The 24,210-nt window shown below is 39.8% G+C and overlaps 1 protein-coding gene across 4 annotated transcripts in view; it reads right to left on the reverse strand.

Annotated features, from left to right (window-relative positions):
* The window catches only part of LTBP1 (latent transforming growth factor beta binding protein 1), a 437,031-nt gene that overhangs the window by 183,234 nt on the left and 229,587 nt on the right, over positions 1 to 24,210 (reverse strand). The window lies entirely within an intron of this gene.

Consider the following 24,210-nt stretch of genomic DNA (forward strand, 5'->3'; position numbering starts at 1 on the left):
GGGGGTTGGTGGTGGCAGGGAGACCTCTAAAACCTCAGAACAAAACACCAGCACACACTACCGCACTCAAGTAAACATGCATATTTCCAAGAGCTCCTTGGCATTTTTAGGGTCTTCAGAAAACCTGTCACTGTTCAGAGCACTTTATAAAACTTAACTTTCCAATGTCATTTTTTCCTTAGTAAGAACCTCAAAACTTAAAAGATAAACTTTTTATAGATAACTAGTAAGAACCTACTGTATAGTACAGGGAACTCTATTCAATACTCTGTAATGATCTATATGGAAACAGAATCTAAAAAAGAGTGGATATGTGTATATGTATAACTGACTCACTTTGCTGTACAGCAGAAACTAACACAACATTGTAAATCAACTATACTCTGATTAAAAAATTAATTTAAAAAATTTTTAATAATTAATAAAAGATAAACTTTTTAAGTTTGAGGTTTAATTTTCTGTTGAAATCTCTGCCGTGGATACTCAGGGAACAGAGCTGTAAGGGTGAGGCGTGTACAGAGACCTTGAGAATGTGGCACAGATCCCACCTAAAGAGGCCATTGGTCCTTCTGTAACACCAAGGCTTGGGCAGGGACAGGATATGATCACGGGCTGAGCCAGATCAGCTCTGGACAAGACAAAGGCTCCAGGCATCCAAGCAGCCTGACCCAGGGAAGTCAGCCAAGCTAGAAAGGTGCTGGCAGGTTTAAGTCAGGCCAGCAGGCAGAAGAGCCAGGTGTAGAGGCCACCTGAGCAACATGAGTTGACAGATGTGAAGATCCATCCCATCTTTTGGTCAACCAAGGTCAGAAGAGGCTGAGAGGCAGGATCCTGAAGTTAGACCAACTCAGTGGGGTTGGGAAGGCTCTAGGACAACAGATTCTGCTCTGTGTACGGATTTGGAGGCCAGCTGTGCAGGAAGGGCCACCTGACTCCTCATCCCTATTGTGTAGGCTGAGCCCATGCCCCAGATCTAAGGGGTCCCTCTGCCTTCCTCTGCCTCAGTCTCTGTAAGATTCTCCAAATGGTTTCCAGAGTCATCTTTCCAAAGACAAGTCTGATCACACCACTCTGATTGAAAACCTTCAGTGACTCTCCACTGTCTGAAGACTGCAACCTCCCTAGCATGATACATGGGACCTTCCTGTTCTCACCTTAGACAATCTTTCTCTCTGTCCCCTTGCACCTCTCTACATCCATTCTTCAGGCACACCAAAGGACTCCTTATCTTCTGTACAAAGTGTCTTTCCAAAAGTTTCTCCTCTCTGGAACGCCCTTCCTTCTTCTTTTGCCTGGAGAAACTTTCTTTATCCCTTAATCCCCAGCCCTGCAGAACCTCACCACAAAGCCTCCTCTCTCCTCAATTTCAGCAAGTTCCTCCAACCATCCCCTCTACTCCAGGGCACTTTCTACACAATTCCACTGCTTCCACTATGCATTTTAATTACATACAGATGTATCTTATTTATATCCCAATACACAGTACACATTGCAAATAAATGCTCAATAAATGTGGAAGAAAGGAGCAAACAACCTGAGGAACTAGGAAACCAACAAACTAGTTGCCATCCATTCAAGCAAGCAGTGGTTCTGGGAAAAATGATGGAAATTAGCAAACTCGCCCAGGCTACCAAGCAGAACTCAGGGACAAAAAGCTGGGGCAGGTGGTGACTCGAAGAAGGGCAGCAATGAGTAGACACCATCACCCGGCAGGCCTCCAGGGACAGCGCTGCTTTCCCACCAGGTCTACCCATGCAGTGTTCCCAACGAGGCTCTAAGTAACTACATGTCCCAACCGTAAAACAAAACCAGAGAAGGCTCAGTTCAGCTAATGAAGTTTTTGTTACATCATAGCTTTGAATTCCTTAGGTTTTTGTGGTTTTTAATGATTTCAACAGGATGTTGTATGCTCTCCAAAAATAGCGTATGATAAGCAGGAGGAGGGGAGGGGGGGAAAGGGGAAGGGAGTGTGAACACTTGTACAAAATGGAGAACCTGCGGGAAGAAGAGCCCACACTGGCTGGACTGAGGTAGTTCCCAGACTCGTTTAGCTTAATCACAGAAGACTTAAATCTGAAATATGAAGCACGGAAGAAAGAACAGTGCTCCAGGCATAAGACTGGAAACCAAATGATTATGTTAAGAACACAGAAGGGCTTCCCTGGTAGCGCAGTGGTTGAGAGTCCACCTGCCGATGCAGGGGACACGGGTTTGTGCCCCGGTCTCAGAGGATCCCACATGCCGCAGAGCGACTGGGCCCGTGAGCCATGGCCGCTGAGCCTGTGCGTCCGGAGCCTGTGCTCCGCAACGGGAGAGGCCACAACAGTGAGAGGCCAGAGGTCTCTACTGTTGCAGTCCACTGCCAAAATTTGCTTATGGTTTATTTCCAGTTTTATCAGTCAGATTTACATAAGACACCAGTGCACATTCCATGTAGTCCACTCTTGTCACAGACTCTCTAGGTTCTTCCCTTCACCAAGCAAAACTCAACACCTGCCGATTTTATATGCTCTAAATTTTAGTAGCAGTTAAAATCCAATTTTCACCTTGGATTCCAAGAATGTTTATTTGGGAAGGCAAAAATAAGTCATTTTTCCTGACCAGGCCTCCAAAAAGGTACCAGGTTTTCATTACAGGATTCAGGCCACTTTATCCCATGGCCTTGTTTTGTGGGTCCACCTCCAAGAGCAGCACAAGCCATCCAAATCAATTAAATAAATGGCAGTGTAGGTGGTACCAAGACACTGTGTGTTCTTCTCAAAACTGGGTCTGCACAGTATAAGGACAGACTGCAAGGGATGAAACCAGGCTTATAACAAGGCACAAGGTTTCATGTACGCCCCTTTAGTTATTTAACAATGCAAGACTTCAACGTGTAGCTAGAAACTCCACCTGAGACATCTTTGTGGCCAGATGAGGGCTCTCACACAAGAGACTACTCAGTACCACTACATCTTACCTGGATGTAGGAAGCATCTAGAGTAAAAGAGGGTAGAGAAAGAATCTCCCCTCCACACCAAAAGGCCACACTGGAGACAACCACATTGAAAAGGATGTTAGAATCCGGAATGACCTTCTCTCAGAATGGAAGATTCTACTTCTCCATGAGACATTATCACATGGACACAGGCTGACTCTATTGAACTGCATTTTTATTCCCAGATTAAAGTGATTTTTACAACTTAAAAATACAAACGAGAGAGGGCAGAGAGCAGAATAAGAACTACAATCCTGCAGCCTGTGAAAAAAACCCACATTCACAGAAAGACAGACAAGATGAAAAGGCAGAGGGCTATGTACCAGATAAAGTAACAAGATAAAAACCCCAGAAAAACAACTAAATGAAGTGGAGATAGGCAACCTTCCAGAAAAAGAATTCAGAATAATGATAGTGAAGATGATCCAGGACCTCAGAAAAAGAATGGAGGCAAAGATGGAGAAGATGCAAGAAATGTTTAACAAAGACCTAGAAGAATTAAAGAAAAAAACAGAGATGAACAATACAATAACTGAAATGAAAACTACACTAGAAGGCATCAATAGCACAATGACTGAGGCAGAAGAACGGATAAGTGACCTGGAAGACAGAATGGTGGAATTCACTGCTGCAGAACAGAATAACGAAAAAAGAATGAAAAGAAATGAAGACAGCCTAAGAGACCTCCGGGACAACATTAAATGCAACAACATTCACATTATAGGGGTCCCAGAAGGAGAAGAGAGAGAGAAAGGACCAGAGAACATATTTGCAGAGATTATAGTGGAAAACTTCCCTAACGTGGGAAAGGAAATAGCCACCCAAGTCCGGGAAGTGCAGAGAGTCCCATACAGGATAAACCCAAGGAGAAACACACCAAGACACCTAGTAATCAAACTGCAAAAAATTAAAGACAAAGAAAAATTACTGAAAGCAGCAAGGGAAAAACAACAAATAACATACAAGGGAACTCCCATAAGGTTAACAACTGATTTCTCAGCAGAAACTCTACAAGCCAGAAGGGAGTGGCATGATATACTTAAAGTGATGAAAGGGAAGAACCTACAACCAAGATTACTCTACCCAGCAAGGATCTCATTCAGATTCGATGGAGAAATCAAAAGCTTTACAGACAAGCAAAAGCTAAGAGAATTCAGCACCACCAAACTAGCTCTACAACAAATGCAACAGGAACTTCTGTAAGTGGGAAACACAAGAGAAGAAAAGGACCCACAAAAACAAAAACAAAACAATTAAGAAAATGGTCATAGGAACATACATATCAATAACTACCTTAAACGTGAATGGATTAAATGCTCCAACCAAAAGACACAGGCTTGCTGAATGGATACAAAAACAAGACCCATTATATATGCTGTCTACAAGAGACCCACTTCAGACCTAGGGACACATACAGACTGAAAGTGAGGGATAGGAAAACGATATTCCATGCAAATGGAAATCAAAGAAAGCTGGAGTAGCAATACTCATATCAGATAAAATAGACTTTAAAATAAAGAATGCTACAAGAGACAAGGAAGGACACTACATAATGATCAAGGGATCAATCCAAGAAAAAGATATAACAATTATAAATATATATGCCCCCAACACAGGAGCACTTCAATACATAAGGCAACTGCTAACAGCTGTAAAAGAGGAAATCGACAGTAACACAATAATAGTGGGGGACTGTAACACCTCAATTACACCTATGGACAGATCATCCAAAATGAAAATAAATAAGGAAACAGAAGGTTTAAATGACACAACAGACCAGACAGATTTAGTTGATATTTACAGGACATTCAATCCAAAAACAGCAGATTACACTTTCTTCTCAAGTGCGCACGGAACATTCTCCAGGATAGATCACATCTTGGGTCATAAATCAAGCCTCAGTAAATTGAAGAAAACTGAAATCATATCAAGCATCTTTTCTGACCACAACACTATGAGATTAGAAATGAATTACAGTGGAAAAAACGTAAAACACACAAACACATGGAGGCTAAACACTACGTTACTAAATAACCAAGAGATCACTGAAGAAATCAAAGAGAAAATTAAAAAAATACCTGGAGACAAATGACAATGAAAACAAGACAATCCAAAACCTACAGGATGCAGCAAAAGCAGTTCTAACAGGGAATTTTATAGCTATACAAGCCTACCTTAAGAAACAAGGAAAATCTCAAATAAACAATCTAACCTTACACCTAAAGGAACTAGAGAAAGAAGAACAAACAAAACCCAAAGTTAGCAGAAGGAAAGAAATCATAAAGATCAGAGCAGAAATAAATGAAATAGAAACAAAGAAAACAACAGCAAAGATCAGTAAAACTAAAAGCTGGTTCTTTGAGAAGATAAACAGAATTGATAAACCATTAGCAAGACTCAACAAGAAAAAGAGGGAGAGGACTCAAGTCAATAAAATTAGAAATGAAAAAGGAGAAGTTACAACAGACACTGCAGAAATACAAAGCATCCTAAGAGACTACGACCAGCAACTCTATGCCAATAAAATGGACAACCTGGAAGAAATGGCCAAATTCTTAGAAAGGTATAGCCTTCCAAGACTGAACCGGGAAGAAATAGAAAATATCAACAATCCAATCACAAGTAATGAAATTGTGATTAAAAATCTTCCAGCAAACAAAAGTCCAGGACCAGATGGCTTCACAGGTGAATTCTATCAAACATCTAGAGAAGAGCTAACACCCACCCTTCTCAAACTCTTCCAAAAAATTGCAGAGGAAGGAACACTCCCAAACTCATTCTACGAGGCCCCCATCACCCTGATACCAAAACCAGACAAAGTTACTACAAAAAAAGAAAATTACAGACCAATATCACTGATAAATATAGATGCAAAAATCCTCAACAAAATACTAGCAAACAGAATCCAACAACACATTAAAAGGATCATACACCATGATCAAGTGGGATTTATCCCAGGGATGCAAGGATTCTTCAATACATGCAAATCAATCAATGTAATACACCATATTAACAAATTGAAGAATAAAAACCATATGATCATCTCAATAAATGCAGAAAAAGCTTTTGACAAAATTCAACACCCATTTATGATAAAAACTCTCCAGAAAGTGGGCAGAGAGGGAACCTACCTCAACATAATAAAGGCCATATACAACAAACCCACAGCAAACATCATTCTCAATGGTGAAAAACTGAAAGCATTTCCTCTAAGATCAGGAACAAGACAAGATGTCCACTCTCACCACTATTATTCAACATAGTTTTGGAAGTCCTAGCCACGGCAATCAGAGAAGAAAAAGAAAGAAAAGGAATACAAATTGGAAAAGAAGAAGTAAAACTGTCACTGTTTGCAGATGACATGATACTATACATAGAGAATCCTAAAGATGCCACCAGAAAACTACTAGAGCTAATCAATGAATTTGGTAAAGTTGCAGGATACAAAATTAATGCACAGAAATCTCTTGCATTCCTATACACTAATGACGAAAAATCTGAAAGAGAAATTAAGGAAACACTCCCATTTACCACTGCAACAAAAAGAATAAAATACCTAGGAATAAACCTTCCTAGGGAGACAAAAGACCTGTATGCAGAAAACTATAAGACACTGATGAAAGAAATTAAAGATGATACCAACAGATGGAGAGATATACCATGTTCTTGGATTGGAAGAATCAATATTGTGAAAATGACTATATGACCCAAAGCAATCTACACATTCAATGCAATCCCTATCAAATTACCAATGGCATTTTTTTTACAGAACTAGAACAAAAAATCTTAAAATTTGTATGGAGACACAAAAGACCCCAAATAGCCAAAGCAGTCTTGAGGGGAAAAAACGGAGCTGGAGGAATCAGACTCCCTGACTTTGGACTATACTACAAAGCTACAGTAATCAAGACAATATGGTACTGGCACAAAAACAGAAACAGATCAATGGAACAAGATCAAAAGCCCAGAGGTAAACCCAGGCACCTACGGTCAACTAATCTATGACAAAGGAGGCGAGGATATACAATGGAGAAAAGACAGTCTCTTCAACAAGTGGTGCTGGGAAAACTGGACAGCTACATGTAAAAGAATGAAATTAGAACACTCCCTAACACCATACACAAAAATAAAATCAAAATGGATTAGAGACCTCAATGTAAGACCGGACACTATAAAACTCCTAGAGGAAAACATAGGAAGAACACTCTTTGACATAAATCACAGCAAGATCTTTTTTGACCCACCTCCTACAGTAATGGAAATAAAAACAAAAATGAACAAATGGGACCTAATGAAACTTAAAAGCTTTTGTGCAGCAAAGGAAACCATAAAGACAAAAAGACAACCCTCAGAATGCAAGAAAATATTTGCAGACGAATCAATGGACAAAGGATTAATCTCCAAAATATATAAACCGCTCATGCAGCTCAATATTAAAAGAAACAAACAACCCAATCCAAAAATGGGCAGAAGACCTAAATAGACATTTCTCTGAAGAAGACATACAGATGGCCAAGAAGCACATGAAAAGCTGCTCAACATCACTAATTATTAGAGAAATGCAAATCAAAAGTACAATAAGTTATCATCTCACACCAGTTAGAATGGGCTCCATCAGGGTATGGAGAAAATGGAACCTCTTGCACTGTTGGTGTGAATGTAAACGGATACAGCTACTATGGAGAACAGTATGAAGGTTCCTTTTAAAACTAAAAATAGAATTACCATATGATCCAGCAATCCCACTACTGGGCATATACCCTGAGAAAACCATAATTCAGAAAGACACATGCACTCCAATGTTCATTGCAGCCCTATTTACAATCTCCAATAGCCAGGTCATGGAAGCAACCTAAATGCCCATCGACAGATGAATGGATAAAGAAGGTGTGGCACATATATACAATGGAATATTACTCAGCCATGAAAAGGAACGAAATTGGGTCATTTTTAGAGATGTGGATGCATCTAGAGACTGTCATACAGAGTGAAGTAAGTCAGAAAGAGAAAAACAAATATCGTATATTAACGTATATATGTGGAACCTAGAAAAATGGTACAGATGAACCGGTTTGCAGGGCAGAAACAGACACAGATGTAGAGCACAAACATATGGACACCAAGTGGGGAAAGCAGTGGGGGGGGGTGATGAATTGGGAGATTAGGATTGACATGTACACCCTGATGTGTATAAAATTGATGACTAATAAGAACCTGCTGTATAATAAAATAAATAAAATAAAATTTAAAAAACAAAACAAAAGAAACAGACAAAAAAATACAAATGAATTTCTCCTATGTGAATCACTCACCACATTTTCAGAGAAAGCCTGTCTCTCATTGCAAGGCATATCTTATTAGAAATCCAGGAGAAATGTGCTAACTTTATAACCCAATATTTAGCTATTTCAAGTCAGAAAGAAAAATCTATCCTGTCCATCAATCAATGTGATAAAGCTCCTCAAAAAGTTCCCACAACCTCTGGCTGCAGATAGGGGACACTCTAACCCCACATGTCCCTTCTAGGATTCAGCAAATGTATGACCCACCTAGAGGTGTCCAAACAGAACAAGGAAGGTTCTGGCGACCAGGTCCTGTGAGTATCAACTGAAGAAAGTAGAGATAATAAGACAGATGGCGGAGTTCAGATATGTTAAACAAACTTGTTGTTTGAAGTTAGCTGCATGGTGAAGGTATTAGCAGGACTAAAGGCTGCAAATCACAGGAAGAAAGGATTCAACTCATTAAGCAGGAGACCTTTTCAACAGTTAATAATCCTCAACAATGGAAGAGGTCAATATCTTCTCTGGGAATGGAGGCTGGAGGACCATCTCTCAGGAATGCTCAGGGTACGAAGTAGATGACTCTTTGGGTTTCTGCCAGGTCTAGGGTTCCATGCTCAGTATACACTGACAGGTTGCATTACTTGATTTAGGAAATGCAAATTACTACACACTAGAGAAACCCCAAGTACTTCTGTTGCTCTCACATCTCTACAGGACTGTGTCTGGGCAGATGCATTCCTACCCATCTCCTGTGTCTCACACCTCGTCCCTCAAATCAACATCACCAGAGATGCTCACCCCAGCCTGAGAGGTGAGGACTCATGCAAACTAGAGAGAAAAGGGAAAAACAAATAGAGCTACTCCCAGCCCATTTAATCACCATGATTCTTAGAAGACTGGGTGCATGAAAATAACTCGACGTTTCCTATCTGCATACCTGTATGAGCACTATATATCAGAAGGTAAGACTATTTTAAAATCATTACAATTACTCCATGAACGTTCATGGTTTGACTTTTACAACAAAAAATTATTGCAAGCAATGGTGTAAAAGCCGTTGTTAAACATTGTTAAGAATTAACAGACTGCAAGATACTGTACTCTTCTAAATCTTGACCTGATTGAGAACACTTATCCGCAGACTTATCTGAAAAACTTACCTTGCAAATCCTCAGTTTTAAAACACCATACCACTTTCCTGATACTCAAAATAAAGCTGTGATGACAACTGGTTTTAGATCTCCCTATAAATATATGAGCTGGAATGATCAGTTTTCAACTTATCATGGCTTATATTTTTTGTCAGTTAAAAACTCACCACTGGAGTTGCTTCAGAGATGAACAATTGCTTGAAGAGACTGTGATAAACACTGGAGTGTGGTTTCAAGAGATTCAATTTTCATACCTTAAGATTACTGGTACCTATAATATCCTCATTTCAAGAACGTTTGCTACACTGGGCCAGTGGATCTTCTCCAAGGAAGATGAAGGAGTACTGGATTGGAATCATTACACCTGGATCTAAACCCCAGCTCTCTCTGATGAGATGTTCCACAGATTATCCAGCCTCTCCTGACCAGTCCTGAGACAATGGGACAGTAATCCCAACTTCAAAGGATTGTGGTGAGATTAAATGATGCATGTCCAAGCATGGTTGACCTTACCCCATCAGGCCCTGTGCAGGGCCTAAAAGAAGGTGATCTTTTGGGGTGTGTTCTGCACCAGGACATAGTGTTTGGTAAGCAGAGCATGGGCTGGATCTGCACCATCCTCCTCAGCTTATATCTTGTGTGGGTGCAACCTATCAAGTGGTACAGTGCTGGCCAATTTGTTAGGCTCTCAGGATACATTTCTTAAAAGGGTTCAGATATTTCAGTAGTAGAAGGGTCACTTCATGAAGATGGCCACCATGTCAAGGACCCACTACTTAAGACATTTAAAAATGTTAATACTGAAGTACTCTTACAAATTATCCTTATCACATGTATGTAGCTCACTTTATTTTGTTATCAGGAACCATTATACATTGAAGTATAAAGTACTTTGAGTTTGAATAAAGAACATTTTCTCAAAGAGATTAAGGCGCTAGAACCAAAGAAACAAATAAACAGAACCTAAAATGTTAAAGGAATACAGATTTTTAAAATGCTCCTAGAGATTGCACCAAAGTAAAACATGAAAGAAGAGAGGCTGATGCATTGCAACTCTTTCTTGCAAGAGTATGCAGAGCTGTGTTTAGGCAAGAACTGAAACAAGGCAGTGACTCAACGGCTGGACTGCGGAGAGAGATTCCAAAGGGATGGAGCAGCTTTAACTAAGCCCAATACCTAATACAACTGGAAGAGACCCCAGGGCCAGGGTGGGGGAAGGACAGAGGAAGGCAGGCCAAATGCAAAGGAACAGCAAGCCGGTGGGGAAAGTCAGAGAATGAGGTGGAGCTAAGCCATGGAGAATTCTCCCAATTTGGGAGTCAATCTGTAGTTGGATATCAAAATTAGGAGACAGGGAAAAGCAAAGGTCACCATTCCTTTTCCCAAAAGTTTTGGATTGCTTCCAGTGAGATATTTGACATCTTTGAGGCAGTGTGGCAAACACGGAAACATTGATAAAGAGGAGGAAAAAGAGGAAGAAAAGAGTATGTTTTTATAAAAGTATAGTATTCTGGGCTTCCCTGGTGGCACAGTGGTTGAGAGTCCGCCTGCCAATGCAGAGGACACAGGTTCGTGCCCCAGTCCGGGAAGATCCCATATGCTGCGGAGCGGCTGGGCCCGTGAGCCATGGCCGCTGAGCCTGAGCATCCGGAGCCTGTTGCTCCGCAACAGGAGAGGCCACAACAGTGAGAGGCCTGCGTACCACAAAAAAACAAAACAAAACAAAACAAAAAGTATAGTATTCTACATCTGGTACTTCCCCTCAAAAGTAAGTAAGAATTATTGGGATAGAGTACATCATTCATGGGGGGAAAAAGGGAAGAAATTATATTTAAGGTCAACATGATCAGTAATAGAGGACCAAAATATAAAATTGGATAATTATTAAAGGCCCGTTAGCTATACTTCTCCTCACATGACTAGCAGAAGGGGGCTTTGAAGTTCACCACAAATGATCTCTTTCCCAACAAATGCTGTCCCAGTAAGAGAGGTCCCAACACAAAACAAACTCCCAGGCATCTCCATGTTTGGCAGAATTAGTGCCTTATGACTGTGAAATTGACCTTCCCACACAATTCTGTCCCCTGTGGGCCCAGTGAAAAGCAGTGTAAAGATGACCCATAACTGAATAAATGACAAGAGCATAGTCTTTGAAGTTGGACCAACATGGGTCCAAATCCTCACTTTACCCATCATCACCTACATGGCCATGGGCAAAACTCTCAACCTCTCTCTGCCTATTTTCTCTATAAAATGGAACTAAAAATGTCCATTTTCACAGAGCTCTCAAAACTTAGACAATACATAGAGGCAGATTCTACATGAGACAGCCACATGTCCAGACATGCATGGCTCACAGTCAATATTAGACCCTTTCCTCTGGGTCCCTCATTTAAAAATCCGGGCTTATTTAACAAATGACAAAGTAATCTAACAGTTACTCAATATAATACAGTGTCCCAGATTCAACTTACAGAGAAAAGATGTATAAAAAAAAAATAAGTTAGCTCTAGATACTTAAGAAGAAACACGATATTCTTAAGATTTTGCTAAAAATGTTCAGGTTTTCACAAAAGTGCTATGACCGGTAGAAAATGGTCAGGGAGTAAATGCTGTGGAGAGTTTGTGATTATCTGGATTTCATTCTTATTCTACTCAATAAGGACAACACGGTATCACAATAAGTCAACCAGTTAATATCAATGTTCAAGCAGCAGATGATTTCACTTTGGGGACATCAATATCCTTCTTGTCATATGCCATGTCTTGGTGCCAGAGGACCAAGACCATCAAGCCAAAATAGTGAAGCCTACTCTGCATCTACTCCCAAGCATACATGGTGCAATCACGAGACACCGCAGAACATGGAACTCCCTAAAACATGTCCCAGCGAATGTATCTGTTCTTTCACGTTCAGCTCGTATTATGGACTGAATGTTGGTGTGCCCCTCCATGCAAATTCACATCTAACCCCTAACAGGATGATATTAGGAGGTAAGGCCTTTGGGAGGTAATTAGGTTTAGATGAGGTCATGAGGGTGGGGCCCTTGTGATAGGATTAGTGTCCTTATAAGGAGAGGAAGACAGACCAGAGCCCTTTCTCTCTCTGCCATCTGAAGACAGTGGCAAGGTGGCCATCTACAAACCAGGAAGAGAGCCCGACCACGAACTGAATCTCTCAACATCTTGATCTTAGACTTCCAATCTCCAGAACTATGAGAATAAATTTTGGTTGTTTCAGCCACCCAGTCTATAGTATTTTTTATGGCAGCCCAAGCTGACTTATACAGACAGCAATGGTTTCCTGTGAATCCTCCACACCCAGGAGAAATGACCTAAGAGCCTGGATGGAATAGTAGAAACAATATTGGAGTAGGAAGCAGAAAGCCTCAGTCTTGGCCCTTACCTACCATAAACTCAAAACAAGACGTGAAGCAAATTTACTTATCTCTGGACTTTAGCTTCCTCACCAATCAAATTTTAAGGATAGACTAATTGCAAATATTCGTTGATGCACCTAGATTCTATGATTTTATGAAGACTCTAGAGCAGGGGTGAGGGCAACCTGTGAAGCTCCATGTTCCTTAAATGTTCCCTGCCTGCCAGGCTGATACAGTAGATTCCCTGCTGCCACATGCTTCCTAGTCCTAACATCATACCATGACGTGGACCAACTTGATCAGTGATAACCAGAATGGGCCTCCTCTTCTGGACCCTGCTTCATACCCTCTCCCTTTCCCGCTAGGCAGTATTCACACAAAAAAAGGCAGCTCTTTCTAAAAACAGCCATGGCTTTTAAATGGCTCCTTTCTAAATTATAAGAATTATAATGAATAGATGATTAACAATAGGCAAAATATCAGAAATTATTCAAGACAGTCATAGAGACACAGATTTTCCATGCCTTGAGCGATGACTCATTTTAAAGTCACATTATGGTTGAGCAAACCACTCTGCACAGGTGTCCCATAAATTATTCCAAGTGTGCAACTGCCATGCTCACCTCTACCCCCACCCAGAAGCACCTTATTCCAATGTTCTGGCACAAAGCCTTGAGGTATTCTGGGAAACAGAAGCTACACCCTCAGTTCTATGAATCTGGTTGAGGAATGTGAATCCCATTTTTTGAAAATCTGGGATTTCTCATAAAAACCAGAATGAGGACCCTCATGGGGAAAGTTCTCCCTGTATGTAATGTAACAATTAATCCAAACTTCTGTCACAGGGCCTCTTTGTTTCTATTAATCTTTTCGCTGTGATATAAACACATCTCCACTTTGGCAAAATGACTTCTGCCCATCTTCCGAGCAAAACAGTCCTCCTCCAGCCTGTGGACCAACTATGGCTCCAAATCAAACTAGAAAACCTCATGAGAACTCTTCAGCGTCCATATACCAGAACATTAAATATGTTCATGTCTATGTGCCAATGAGAAAAAGGGTCCAAATCTCTGAACCCTATCACTAATGCAACTATAGCAACATATTTGGTCAACTTGTTCTAAACGTCTGTTGTCATAAAGGAGAATATTGTACGATGGAGCACTGGCAGGGTAACAGGCATTGTCTCATAAGAAGAAGAGGAAAACGCTTAAATACTTCCAGATTTTCTAAAAGAACTTGTAAAAAATTTGCTTTGGCTTGAGCAGAACATTCTTTACAGGCAAGATTTTTTTTTGTTGTTTTTGTTTTGTTTTTTTAAAGTCCACCCAGCTTTCTTTTATTAGAGTAATTAAAACAATGTTAGGCATGTGGTGTATCTGATACAACCATAATCCTCTGATATTTCAGGGTATTGATTTTACAAAGTATCTACTGTGACTAGGGCATTAACTGTTGGAAATGTATCCACATTGATTTCTGACAGTGTATTTGTTTAAAGCCTGCTGAAGCCAAACCATGGGCTTCAAGGAATTCCAGACAACTACTTTAGTTTTATGAAACAGTATTTTTAAAGTTACACTAAGGCAAAAATGGTTTTAAAGTAACATAAAAGGAGAAAAAATTCTTAAGCATGAAAGTTATGATTCTACTTGACATCTTTTCTAAATAAACGATCAAATTTGGGCTGCCTATTTTCTCCACCTCTACAATGATTTGAGTATTTCAACAGTCAAGTCTAGCAAGCTATGATGTATGTGTCTTGCTATTCTTAAATTGCAAAAAGAATTATGTTTTTTCATGATTATATCCCAACATCATAATTCCTGCTAGCCTTTCCTTGCAGCAAAACACAAATAACATCATAAATCCTAGTACTATATGGTACAAACATGAAATTTATCCAAACTTCCATTACCAAGGATATTTCCTTTATAAAGTTAGACTCAAGATGAGGGAGGAAATAAAGACAGGCATGTAGGCATGGCATGGTTATTACTACAGCAATCAGATCACTCACAAATGATGAACATAAGGCCTATTCTCCCCAGTGCTTATTTCTAGAACTGTATTGAGAGAAATTCGTTCTATGAAGCTTCATTGCTTGTCAGTTTCATTTTTGTTTGCACAGAGATACTGAAAGGAACAAAAACCCATTTGAGGCCTCATAACACTAGGTCAGTTGTAACACGTGCCTCACTTGGTTAAGCTTTCAGTTTTTTGGTATCTCATCCAAAGAACTCAAAACTAATAATTACCTGTGGTTTGGTCGCAAGTAGTATAGAAAAACTGAATGCCACAAGCCATATTAATAAGTTTCTTTAATTCCCTGTGAGCAGGGAACCATGTCTGTCTTGACCACTGCTCTGCCACTTGTGGTGGGAACATTTACTGCTCACCAAAGAATCACTTGCTTCCCCACATGTTCTGGTCCCTTACTCTGTTAGTCAGCTTGGGCTGCCATTACAAAACTCCAGAGACTGGGTGGCTTCAACAACATTTATTTTCTCTCCCAGTTCTGGAGTGTCAAAAACCAAAATCAAGGTGCTAGCATGGCCAGTTCTGGTGAGGACTCTCTTCCTGGCTTATAAGAGGCTGCCATCTTGCTATGTCCTCACATGATGAAGAGAGGGAGCTCTCTGCTAACTCTTATTACAAGAACACTAATCCTATCGTATCAGAGCCCCACCCTTATGACTTTAATCTTAATTACTTCCTTACGGACTATCTCCAATTACAGTCACATTGGGGGTTAAGACTTCTCTTGCTGTCAGAATTGAGAGGTCATGTATTCCATATAGCACAGCAGTAACATGGTGGAAACCACCATCAGCCTGAGTCCCTGAGAGATGTGTAGCACAGAGCCCCCCTGCTCACCTGTTAGACATATAGTGCATACAAAGTGTAAGCTTTTGTAATGTTTATTACTGCAGCAAAACCTAGCCTACACTGACTAATACTAATATACTTACTGACGACTCACCTGTGCCCAGTACTGAGCTCAGTCTGTAAGTGGCCCTGTCCTCATGCAAAGCACAAGCTTGTGGGGAAGAGAAGAGAGGCACAAAATCATCAACTTTAAAACAACTAAATTCAAAATGGTCTGATTGGATTCGACATGCAGTAAAAGGTCGGGAGGAAAGAGCAATGTGCATTGAAGGATTGAAATGCTTTTTAGAGGAGCCAACACTTGAGTCTCTGAAGTCAGGGTGGATTTGAAAGATCTTTCTAGGTACTGACTGTATTCGAGGTTTGTACAGTTTGCTTTATCCACAGATCCTGTGCGTATGTGAGTATCAGTGGTGTCTAAGATTGCAGAAAAGAAGAGAGACATCAAAATCATCACAGTCAGAGGACTGCATGACTAAAAGAGGCCTTGGTAGTCTTCTCAGCCAAACCAGTTATTTGAAAAATAAAGAAACCAAGGGCCAGAGATATGGTGAGTTTGCCAAAGTGGAAAAAGAGCTATTATCTTGGCAATACCAACACAAGCTAGTCCCCTTACCTCTCTGAGCCTCAAGTTTCACTTAAGTAAATGGGAGACAAGAATACCTACTTTTCCTTGTTATGAGGTTGTTTTGAAGGTCAGGTAAGGCCATACATGTGAATGTTCTCTATCAACTATTTTACAAAAATACACGGCCTTACTAAGATGCCTGCCCCAAAGCCACAGAGCCGTCAGACCATTTTCTCAACTCCATCAAAGCCTGCACACTCTAAGCCAGTCCTCTCCAAAGTGTCATCTTGAAAGCACTGCTGTCTTTGTTCAAAATATTTAGAACTCCTCTGTCCGGATTTCAGAATTCTCTTCAGGGCTGAATACATGTTATTTTAAATGTCCTCAATGGTGGCATTCAGCTCACGAGAGGCTGAACTGAGCATCAGAAGCTTTCGGATTCATTGAGAATACATTAAATGGGTGAGCTGCAGAAAATCGAAGACTAGTTTTCATGTGCAGCTTGTTAACTGGCTCTGAAACACTTCCTTCAAAACCAGTTTCCAAACTGCACAACAGCAGTATCACTAGAGTAAATGCACCGTCTCAAAGAGAGATCTTGTTGAAACAATATCCAATTTCATATATAAATTCTTTTTTTTTTTTTTTTTTTTTTTGCGGTACGCAGGCCTCTCACTGCTGTGGTCTCTCCTGTTGCGGAGCACAGGCTCCGGACGCACAGGCTCAGCGGCCATGGCTCACGGGCCCAGTCGCTCCGCGGCATGTGGGATCTTCCCGGACCGGGGCACGAACCCGTGTCCCCTGCATTGGCAGGTGGACTCTCAACCACTGCGCCACCAGGGAAGCCCTATAAATTCTTTTATATACAAAAGGAGAAAAAATGGAATGAGGATGAGGAATAAAAATACAGTATTTATCATCATTGTGGGGGAAGGTGCAGGGCAGAGTTGGGGAATCCTTTTATTGTCTTTCAACAAAGGGTAATGTTGCTTTTTTCACTACAACTTTATGGGTCAGGTTCTGAAGAATTGTGTTGTTTTGTTTTTTGTTTTTTAGCAAATCAGATGATTCCACTTCATTTTAGCAAATCTCAATTCCAAGGGGTAATGCAGACAAAGCCAAGAAACAACATCAGATCCTAGAAATACCAGCTTTGACTCTTCAAACATTTTTGTAACGTATAGAGCCTAAACCAGCCATCAGTTCAAGTCACAGGCCTTAAAACCACTTCCAACGTGCTCAGAACTCTCATCTTCAAATGTAATGATCACAAAATCTTGCCACTTTGTCAACATCAGAAGTGACACAACATGCATCCACTCTGAACTGCCCCATGATTATTTTCAATGCCTACTCCTCTGAAAAAACAGGAGTCTACTTAATAGGTATATTATTTCAGTGAGCCTTAGAGGTATAAAATATGGAAATTTGATATTCCATGTCATGATAAAGGCATTTTCACTGCCTTTATCATAAATAAAATGAAAAACATCTGAGAGGACCAAAGAAACATAAACTTGCTTGCCTATTAAACGGGTCAGGGTAAGTGAACACCTGAAGCTGACAGCCTCTTTGGTGCCCAGAAGACATCGGCCTGGGTAAAGACTCCATATTAGGCAGTAGGAAGGGTAATGTCTGGGTCATCACCCATTCTCTTAAGTACTCTACTTCAGTTCTAAGAATCTATATTTTGATTATCCTAATGTCTCAGCCCTACATTCTCAATCCAAGTAAAACCAGCGGTTCTTCCTGCCACTGGCAGAAGCCCAGTGACATGGAGACATGTTCTCTTTCATGTGCAGTGTGTTTCCCCTTTGGGTCTTATCCCTGTCTTTATTGACCTTTTCAACTCCAAGGAAAAGGGCCCCTGCACAAAGTCCATCTGGCAGAGGCAGCTGGAAAAACCAATAGACACTGCAGAGGTCCAAGACCTATCACTACGATGCATGTGACACCTTCAGTGACACCCTCTGCTGTTGATACAGGTAAGGTTTGGCAAGGATGGCCATTTTACAGTTGCTGGGGACAACCAGACTCTCTAACAGTCAAATATTTCTTAGATTATGCCAAAGGACTATTTGAGTAGGATACTGAAGTAAACCCCAGATGGCATAGGAAGTGCCTGGTGTTTATGACTTATTCCACCTGAAGGAGGCCAAACTTCAGTAAATGCAATCAGCACACCCCCACAGGGGTCTCTGCTCCTGGAGAAGGCAGATGTCTGGTGGCTCTGGCCCTGCCTTCCCTCATCACTGTCCAGCAGCCCCTCTGCAAGAAGGCCAAGTTCACCTGGAGGGCCCCGACCCCAAGAGCATGTGGCCTGGGGAAACGGGGAAGAGAAGAGAGCCACATACACACCTGTACCCACTGTTGACCCAGCCTGGATGACTCAGTTCTCCTTCCCACATAAGGGATAACACAGATACAAGAGGCCAAGAGCCTTTGGTAAAATGTTTTATAGTTATTCTTTGTTTAGACTTCTCATCTATTTATGTAGTTTATGGACTCAATTTAGGGAATTAACCAGAGTGAAAGTGTTACAACCATGCTGGCATTATCTTCCCATCAGGATAAAATTGGTACTTCATCATAGCTTCAGGCCTCACCCCAGTAATGCTTATCATCAGGGCAGATAAGAGTCTGAGGAAATCAAAGAAAAGGTTTCTAAGCAGAACTTCATGTCCTTGATCCCTTAATTGAGCACTAAATTCCTTTTCCATCACTGAGAAGAGATTTGCAAAGTCTGCAGCCCATATCTACAGCTACATCTCTACTTATCCATCTCTGTTTTTTCTGCTGTGTGGAACTGACAGGCATCTGTTTCTCTACTTTCTCATTGGCTTCTGTGTGGTAGAAACCAGGAAATATTTTTCTTCAAAGTCCTGTGACTTTTTAAAAAAGTACTTTCAGCCATGTAGTTCAGTTACTTTTCCACTTCAGTGAGTTCACACTTTCCTGTTAATTTCTCCATGATGTTTATTTTTTTACAGTTTTTTAAAACAAAAGCAAAGTGCATCTGCTTGGCCCTTCAGAATTGTGTGTGTGTGTATGTTGTTCCAGTGTTAAGGTTTAGAGCTTGAGGCTGTTATTGAATTTGTCTGCCAAAAGAGACCAATCTCCAGTTAAAGAATCTTTTTCTCCAGTGGCCCATTCTGTTTCTATTCTTCCTGTCCAAAAAGAACTGCTGGAACAACTTCTGGAACCTCTAAGAGGATCCCAAACTGTTCTCATGTCATTTTAACTCAATTTTTGCCCCAGGGCTTAAAATTTATATGACCAGTAATTAAAGGAAAGAAAGGTTTTTCCAACGATATCAGGATTTCACATCAAGAAGTGGTCCTTTCCTTCCTAATCCACATAAAGCTTGTTTTCTCCTATAGAATATACATTAGAGAATTTAATCTTAGAGTGTTTCTTATGGTTTCGTAAATTAAACTGTACTTTTTTAATTGAAGTACAGTTGCTATACAGTATTACATGTTACAGATATACAATATAGTGGTACACAATTTTTCAAGTTTATACTCCATTTATAGTTATTGTAAAATATTGTCTATGTTCGCCATGTTGTACAGTATATCCTTATAGCTTATTTTATACCTTATAGTTTGTACGTCTTGTACCTATGGGTTTTTTTTAATCATTATGGGGATTTTATGGCTGCCAACTATCAAAGTGGGTTTGTATGTTATTTGATTATCTTTATCCGTGCTAGAGTGCTGTACTAAAAATACCCTCTCTCTTCTGTTTACATCTACTTCAGGTTTTCTAGTATTTCTATCCTTATTTAACTCAGGTATTTATACATGGAATTTGCTGCTCTTTTGGCACTTGCAATCGGAAAGTCTTGAGGCACTTGAATTTTTGTCTCATCTTGTAACTCCTGTCTAATTAAGGGGCATGTTTCCACAATGAACAAAAAGCACATGATTTCTCAAGGCAGCAATGGCACACCCAACATGGAAGCTGGACTCTGAACCCTACCTCTCACACAAGGTCTTTTTATACCATCTGACATCATTAGGTCACTGTAAACATTTATTTCCAGTAATTGGGCAATAAATAAAACATGTTTGAAACAACCAAACACTCAGATGCCAAATAAATCTCAAATTTAGTCACTGTTAAGAGAACCAGTTTAAAATAAAGGACACCCTTGCACAATGGAAAAAGTGCACACATTCGATGACCCTGTGGTGCAAAAATAGATTTGAGGGGTATTTTTCTGAAATTTGGCCTCTCCCTAGAGATGAAAACTTGACTGGAAATGTTGAAGTTTTAAGCACATGAAAACATGAGATTATACTGAAAGTAGTTGGTAAATATAACCCCTAGAAATGTAATTCTAATTTGATCTATACATTGAGCAAAATCTCAGAAATGTTTTCAAATATATATGGCATACCACTGTTTACTGCAGACAGCACAGATACTTATCTCTGCCAAAATTATGACTTTTCAGCTACTTTAAACTTGATTTACATTCAAGAAACCAATTCCTCTTAGCCACCCTGTACGTTCTATTAGATTAATTTCTATTCTTTTAATACTTTAAAGTGAATTTAGTGATGCCTGTACCCAGCCTGATTCACACAGAAATCAACAGTTTATATAATCTTAAGAACAAGAAATTATTTTTAGGACTCTGAAAGATGAAACATCACTTTCTACAATAGGAAAGGTATTTCCCCCTTTATCTTGACACTTTCCATCAAGGTGAAAAACACTTTAGATATTTCCAATCCCATTATTCCTCCTCGTTCCACTTTATAATCCAAGCCAAAACAATCTCTGTTCTTATTAATTTAACTATCATCACTAAGTCTAGTCACTGACCACTGAGTTTTCTCCATTAATCCTCTCTCACTTCATCCCTAAAACAGCACTGGACTCCATGACTGATATTCAAGAATACCTGATTCTTGACATCAATCAAAGATGGAACTGGTTAAAACAAAGATGTAGCTACTCATCTTTACCTCACAATCCTCCCCTCCAAGGGTCAGTTAATCAATCAGAGAGCACATTTATCTGATTGCTGAAGCCAGGGAGTTCAGAATACTCCAACTCATCACCATCTTTTTCTTTACAACAGCCCATAATCAAATCCTGATGCTGATTCTTCACAAAAGCCTCTGCATTAATCTCTTCATCTTTAAATTTACTTCTTATATTGGACCCTGATCATTTCACAATTGGACTAAGGCCAACTTCTCTTCCCTGGCCTCCTCATGTCTACCATCCTCACATCCACTCCCATCTCATTCAAAAGTTGAAAGTTTTAAAATTTTCTAAAAGTTCATTAAATGTATTAAACTTAGAGCTTTTAAGTTCATCATAAAATTATATTATTCTATTCATAAGTCTAGGAAATGTTCACATTTTCCTTCTTTTCCTCATAAGGAATTTTCAAATATGCTGAGATAATTCAAAGAATAATACAGTGATCACTTGCTTTCCCACCTCTCAGTCAACAATTTTTACAATTTTGTTGTATTTGTGTATAAAAGGCATTTGAAAGTAAATTACAGACATCATGGCATTCCTCACTCAAGAATAAGGACACTACCCTACATACCTCTAACACCATTATCACACCTAATAATAATTCCAAAATACCATCTAATATCCAGTCCGTATTTAAACTTCCTCAATTGTTCTTCAAATGTCTTTCAGAGCTGGGTTTTGATTTTTTTAAAACCAAGATATGATTAAGGCTCATATATTAGATGTGCTATTGTCTCTCTTTAGTCTCTTTCTGAGGAAGTCAATCTATATTTTTTAATGATATGAAGAAACCAAGCAATAATACCCTACATTATCATTCTTTCTGATGTGAGGGAGTATGATAGTTTTGGCTTGTTTCTTCACCCTCAGTATTCCCTATAAGCTGGAGGTTAGGTGTAAAGGGTTGATTAGATTCAGCTCACACATTTTTGGCAAGAATACCTTTAAGGTGTTGCTCTACACTTCATACTGCATCCCATCAGGAGGCATATGATATCAGTTGTCCCCCTTTTAATGATTCTGAGTTTGATCACCTGATCAAGGGGGCATCATGCGATTTTTACCTTGATACCAAGTCTTTTATTTTGGTTTAAAAGGCTTCATATCTGTGCCAAAGCCTGCCAGGAAATCTAAACTAGTTTTACTTCTCTGGTCTCTTCTGACACTTCTTCCTTACCTGTTTCTTACAGTGTTCTCTCTCTTCTGTTTAATTTCTCCCCTACTTCTCTGTGAGCTTAGTTTCCTAACCAATCATCCATTTTCCTCCACCATCCAAGCAGTTCCTGAAATTCTATTCTATGAAGCTCCCAAGAATTAAAATACACTGATCACAGTTCATGTTGGCTTTTCAACCTCAAGTTTACTGCCTCATTTTTAGAATGTGCCACAGAAACAAGGGCTTTTTCTACTAAACTTGTTTTGTATATGACCTCTAATGGCAATACATAAACAGAGAGGCTTACTGATGACTATGACATGAAGGTCTCAGTAGTTGTAGTCTGCATCTAATAAGGGTTTTCTCACTGAGCAAAGCACTAGTGAGTATTTACGCAGTCGTTTCTGCCATTTATTTAAAATCCACCTGTACCTCCCTCTGTAACTATGTTTGCAAACCAACCATAGCAAGAAGGCACAAATATTTTCAAACACCTTTGTAGGATACATCTTATATACTATTGACTATTTGCCAGTAATTTTTTTTTTTAATGCTTGGATCATCCTAATTGCACAAACTGGACAATCATGGGCATTCAGCGATATTTCTCACCAACAAGAAAAGCAAATATCTTCTGAGAACGTTTTCGCAAAACAGGTCTTATTTCGAAGCTGTGTATTAGTTACTACACATGCAAAATGAATTAAGAATTGAGATCACTGTCTGGATCATTCAGACCAAAAGTCAGAGAAGTATCCAGATAAGGCAAAAAAGTGTTCCACCGAGTTTGGATTATTTGGGTAACTCCACCAACTATCCAATTCATGTGGATTGTATAGTCCAGCTTAGGCCTAAAAGTAAATAATCTGTTTATATTCTTTCTAGTTAGCAATCATCTGCCTACGATTGTATGTACAAGAATAACAAGTCTGTTGATATCTCATTTTCTTGCTTTTTACCATCTGTGTTCCAACTTGGAAACTAGGGAGCAAGATACTGGGCACAGAATTTTAAAAGGACCTGCTTTTTTCCTTTCTCATGACCAACCTAAGCTGAAATGACTAAACAATGCAAATGGCACCAAATTCATCCTCCTTCTCCAAGGCTTGTCTGGGGCAAACTGTGCAGCATACAAGGTTTACTTCAGCCCCACCGCCCCTATAAAAACTTGCCCTTAACACAGTAATCCAGTCTTTATTTCTAAGCTAAATGTAAACTGATGATACTCCTTCTCCAAAAAGCATGTGTTTAAACCTGGTCTTCAACTGAGGAAGGAAAAGGTCCCTCTTAAGTAGGCATTTCAGGCTCCGCAGGCAGACCAAGGTTGTGTGGGGCATCAAGCCTTCCCTGTCTTACTGAAGTTACATGACATAAGCAATCACTTGCTCTATTTTTATGTTTGACTCTATCAATAGGTAAGTGTCTTCTAAGCTAGTAGTTGCATAGTTCTGTAACATTTGCAGAGCATGTCACATTACCTTGTCTAATCTTGACAAAACCCCATATTCTTGTCTCCACTTTACAAATAAGGAAGCTGGTTCCCTGCCACCAAGTGCTGAGCCCATGGCTCTAACCAAGATCTTATAACTCTACATGGCTGTTCTTTCCATTCTAGTCTACAAACCAATTTTACCTCTTCCCCTAGAAGAAAGGGGATGACCCAACCATGGACTTGCCCAGCACCTAAAAGTGTTCTTCAGGTTTCAAAAGCAAGAACGATTGATTCTACTACTAACAGATATTTCACTCACACACAAACACACACACAATTTTTTGAATATTCAGGTAACAGCAGGA

The sequence above is a fragment of the Lipotes vexillifer genome, unplaced genomic scaffold (genome assembly GCF_000442215.2).
Source record: "Lipotes vexillifer unplaced genomic scaffold, Lipotes_vexillifer_v1.1 scaffold776, whole genome shotgun sequence".
Classification (NCBI taxonomy): Eukaryota; Metazoa; Chordata; class Mammalia; order Artiodactyla; family Lipotidae; genus Lipotes; species Lipotes vexillifer.